At 44.4% G+C, this 4,974-nt stretch overlaps 1 protein-coding gene across 1 annotated transcript in view; it reads left to right on the top strand.

The window, feature by feature from the left end:
* Positions 1-692: 692 nt before the first annotated feature.
* LOC138959548 (uncharacterized) overlaps positions 693-4,974 on the top strand; it is a gene marked incomplete in the record, with an annotated part of 76,873 nt that continues 72,591 nt past the window's right edge. The window contains 1 exon segment of the mRNA XM_070331069.1: positions 693-870.

Raw genomic sequence — 4,974 nt, 5'->3', positions numbered from 1 at the left:
TTTGACCAAACCTTTTGCATTATTTGTTCGCCGGGTCCTGTCTTCAGGTTTGCGCATCATGCTCAGCTTTGCACAACCTTTTGCATTATTTCTTCGTCAGGTCCTGTCTTCAGGTTTGTGCATCATGCTCAGCTTTGCACAACCTTTTGCATTATTTCTTCGTCAGGTCCTGTCTTCAGGTTTGCGCATCATGCTCAGCTTTACACAACCTTTTGCGTTATTGTTTCGTCGGGTCCTGTCTTCAGTTGTAACGAGTCAGACACAACCTTTGCATTACTTCTTCTCCGTGTCCTCAGTGTCTATAGTTACCGCATCTTCCAGTCAACCGGAGCTGCGTGGACCACTCGCCAAGCAATATGCTTAGACAAATGAGGAGGGAATAAGAAGGAGAAGGGCGAGGTAAAGGAGAAGAAAATGGACAGACTGAATCGCTGGGTCCATAACCTCTGTGATTGCTTAGCTCTGACTCGGTCGCAGCATCCGTGTGTGCTTGCAGGGCTGTGTTGTCAGCAGTTCTACCTCTATAGCTAACGCGCCCCCTTGTTTCCACAACATTTCTCCTCTGTTTTCACCCCCTCTAGTGTTTCTTCTTCTGCCGCCTTGAGGTGATGAGCAGGAGTGCGTGTCTGTGTTCTGCCCCGAGTTTTTCTGGCAAAGCTCTACTCTCTTGTCAGTCAGCCTTGCCTCGGAAAAGATCATCTCGCCAAGTGACGAAAATAACAACCAGTCGTTGGAGGCGAGAGGCTGTTTAGCTCTGAGTGCTTAAGAGCTAGGTAATAAAAAAAAGGGAGGAAAAGAAGAAGGAGGAAGTGGAGGAGGAGGAAAAATTGTGAACCTGTGACCCGCTTGCCGGCTGCAGGGAGGAAAAAGGTGAGCCTACTTTGATTTTGTTTCCTCCGTTTTCACAATGTTTGATAAGACAAGCTGATAGATGACGCGTGCATGGGGCCCCCTTGTCTGTGATTGAGTTGGTGGGCACACACTTTCGCTATCGGCCTTCAGAACCTGATGGGGGAAACAAGACACACGTACCACGTGTGTCTGTGACCAGGCCTCTGCGTGTGTTCCCGTTTCTACCTCTGCATTCCCATCTCTCTCTATCCACAGGTGAAAAACAGCTTTGCCGTTTGTTTCCACATGCTCTGGCACGCACCTGAGAAAAGTATGAACCAAATTAGAAGAGGTTCTGGTGTAAAACACATTCGGAGCACACATTCGTAACCTGTTGCTTTTATTCTATGTGTTTATGTGCATTACCTGGAAACACGCCGACTGTCTTTGTTTAGCAGCTCGCGTTTCGTCGCATTTGATCGCTTTGGCTGAAGGCGGAATTGCCTCACCTGCGAAAGTACACATCACATTTGAAAGGGTTCTATTGAACAGCCGAATCAGAGCTGACCTTTTGCTAGCTTTGTTGCTCTCTGTCTATAGGTCTGTGGGCATTACATCAGGACATATGTTTTTGTTCAGTAATTCGTGTTTTGCCAATGCCGGGGTTTGTCTGATGTCGTAGCATTTGTATCACGTAAATTGGTAGCTCGAGCTTTGAGAATGTCTTGCTGCAATGGTAGGTTTGGTTTTAGCTCACCTCTACAAGAAATAAAGAAGAGGCTTTAATTGTTAACGCTGATTAGAAGCAGACGTTTGGCTTACTTGTTGCTTGTTGCTTGGTGTGTGTGTGTGTGTGTGTGTGTGTGTGTGTGTGTGTGTGTGCATGTGTGTGGTTTTGTGCATGTGTGTGTCTGTGCCGTTTGTGTTTCTATATGTTGCATGTCTGTGCGTTTGTGTGTGCTTTTGTGTGTCAGTGTGTGTGTCAGTGTGTGTGTGTGTGTGTGTGTGTGTGTGTTTGTTTGTGTGTATATATATATATACTAGCAGTTAAGCCCGGCTTCGCCCGGGAGTAAGCGGAGCCCTGTAGCAATTTAAGACGCTCGCTATCCCATTATGATTAGCTTTACCTCCTTTGTTTGGATACAAAAAAAGAGTTATCTCCCTTACCTTCTAGAAATTTCCGGAACTGTCCAGTTAATTTTTCATTCTTCATTTCTTCCCCTCATAGGAGCAATAGCGAGTCTCTAATATCACTGGCATGATGTGCTTGCTACAGGTGAACAGTAGGCACTGAACTGGTCTTGCACCATATAGGCTGTATTCAATAAATGGGAGGTCCATAATCTGAAAAAGGAAACAATGAATCAAGAAACTAAAACCCAGGTGCACATCTGCGGCACCTAGGGAGTGTACGTGCACACTATCTTGGGCCATCTCAGAGGTATGGCGACCACAGACAAAAAAGAGTTATCTCCCTTACCTTCTAGAAATTTCCGGAACTGTCCAGTTAATTTTTCATTCTTCATTTCTTCCCCTCATAGGAGCAATAGCGAGTCTCTAATATCACTGGCATATGTGCTTGCTACAGGTGAACAGTAGGCACTGAACTGGTCTTGCACCATATAGGCTGTATTCAATAAATGGGAGGTCCATAATCTGAGAAAGGAAACAATGAATCAAGAAACTAAAACCCAGGTGCACATCTGCGGCACCTAGGGAGTGTACGTGCACACTATCTTGTTCCTGCCTCTTGCCATCTCAGAGGTATGGCGACCACAGACAGACACACACACACACACAGACAGACACTCTCTTTTATTTATATGTATAGATGTATAGATATGTGTGTGTGTGTGTGTGTGTGTGTGTGTGTGTGTGTGTGTGTGTGTGTGTGTGTGTGTGTGTGTGTGTGTGTGTGTCTCTGCTCTGAGTGTGCTACAAAAGTAATCATAGCTATTGCTGGCGTAAGGAGTAACGAATTGTTGGCGGTGGTGCTGTTGGTTAGGATGATGTAGGTATTTATGGGAGACTTTGGGGAGAAACAACCACCTCGTGCGTTTTCTGATTACCGGGAAAGATCAATCTCCATCAGTGATAGCGGATTGAGTGCAACGTGCCACGAAGTTTAATTGCATGATATGAGTAAACATGCTGCTTGACCTCCAGAGAATCATTGCAGCGTTTATCTGGAGAGATTTTAAGTCTTTTTTGTGTGTGTCAATGATTTATGCGAATCAGTGTTCAAAGTCGAGTGGATTAATGCATTATGTTTGTATACAAAATGCAAGAAATACTTGGGTAGCAGCAAGCACGTTTACTAAGCATAACATACATTTCGATATCATGGGAATCTGAGAAGAGGCGCAACAGAACTGCGATGATTCTTCAGGCCTGTAAGCATTACGTGACTGAGCATCGCCTTCTATATGGAGGGAACCAGGGCAATGCTCTGCATACGTATCTGCCGCAAAAAAGTGATGGGTAAACCAGTCAGTGTAGGAAATTAGCTATGTATGATGGTAAGGATGTGCAGGAAATAGGCCCAGAAGTTGTGTCTAATCAGAGGAACAAGCCTTGGCGCTACTGTCTTCGAATGTGGCCGGTAGCAGCGGCATTTTTAGGCCGGAATTCCCCGGAGCCAGTCTTTCATTCCAGACTGTCTCACGCGATATTTGTTCTCGTCTTCTTCCGTTCGTTCTGCGTTGACCCCTGCGTTGTAGTTTGGCTATGCACTCATTTATTGTCGTGTTGTTGTTGTTGTTGTGTGATGGTGTTTTTATTGCATTTTGTCTGAGGTTTCGTTTTGGCAAGTGAAACGCATATGCACGCTTGTACACACACACACACACACACACACACACACACACACACACACACACACACACACACACATAAACACACACACACACAAGCTCACACACATACCCCCCCCACACACACACACACACATGCATACATACATACATACATAGAGAGAGAGAGAGAGAGAGAGAGAGAGAGAGAGAGAGAGAGAGAGAGAGAGAGAGAGAGAGAGAGAGAGAGAGAGAGAGAGAGAGAGAATTGAATTGAATTGAATTGAACTTTATTTAACAAGGATTAAGATTTAAGGCTACGCCTTTTCTTACAATCTGTCCATGGGACGCACAGATAGGGGCCTACACAATGATAACATTAAGAGAGAGAGAGAGAGAGAGAGAGAGAGAGAGAGAGAGAGAGAGAGAGAGAGAGAGAGAGAGAGAGAGAGAGAGAGAGAGAGAGAGAGAATTGAATTGAATTGAACTTTATTTAACAAGGATTCAGATTTAACTGGGAGAGAGAGAGAGAGAGAGAGAGAGAGAGAGAGAGAGAGAGAGAGAGAGAGAGAGAGAGAGAGAGAGAGAGAGAGAGAGAGAGAGAGAGACTTTACAAGCATAGACGTTTAAGGCTTCTTACAACCTGTCCTTGCATCTATATAATACACACTTGAAATGTAATACATTTCAAAGATAGAGACAGACAGACAGACAGACAGACAGACAGACAGACAGACAGACAGACAGACAGACAGGCAGATATAGACACCTACATCATGACAGACAGACACACAGATACAGACAGACAGACAGACACAGACAGACACAAGGACTCAGAATCTTCTTCTCCACACCGTCCCTTCCACCCTGACCCCAACGGCCCTGCACCGCATCCACACACGCACGTACACATCAAGGCAGTATCTTCTTACACAGTTGACGACTTTATTTCTTGACCGAAACTCTATCTTTTCCTTCTGTTCCTGTCTTGCGTAATGCTCTGCATGTCAAGTTTCGGAAAAGTTTAAGCAGCATGTTAACGATTATAATTCCCAAGGTATTCTTTGCACGGAAGCTGCCACTGAGAATTCATAACTCGTGTTATAACTTTTTTGACTCAAAATCGATAACGTTTTGTGTTTTGAAATGATCCTGTATTTGACATTTTCCTCTGCCAATATGCTTGAAGTCTTGCATTCATGTTATTGCCTTTTGTTGTTCAAAAAAATTGTTTAAAGAAACGAAAACAAAATCATGACAATCAGCATTGCAACAAGAATATTTGAAAGCTTCCCAGTATCAGCCTGCACCAAATGATTTGAGTTTTTTCTGGACAATGCTTTTGTTGTCT

Source organism: Littorina saxatilis, linkage group LG2 (genome assembly GCF_037325665.1).
Source record: "Littorina saxatilis isolate snail1 linkage group LG2, US_GU_Lsax_2.0, whole genome shotgun sequence".
Lineage (NCBI taxonomy): Eukaryota > Metazoa > Mollusca > Gastropoda > Littorinimorpha > Littorinidae > Littorina > Littorina saxatilis.
Note: the sequence above shows the minus strand (reverse complement) of the source record. Positions and strands in the feature narration are given on the sequence as shown.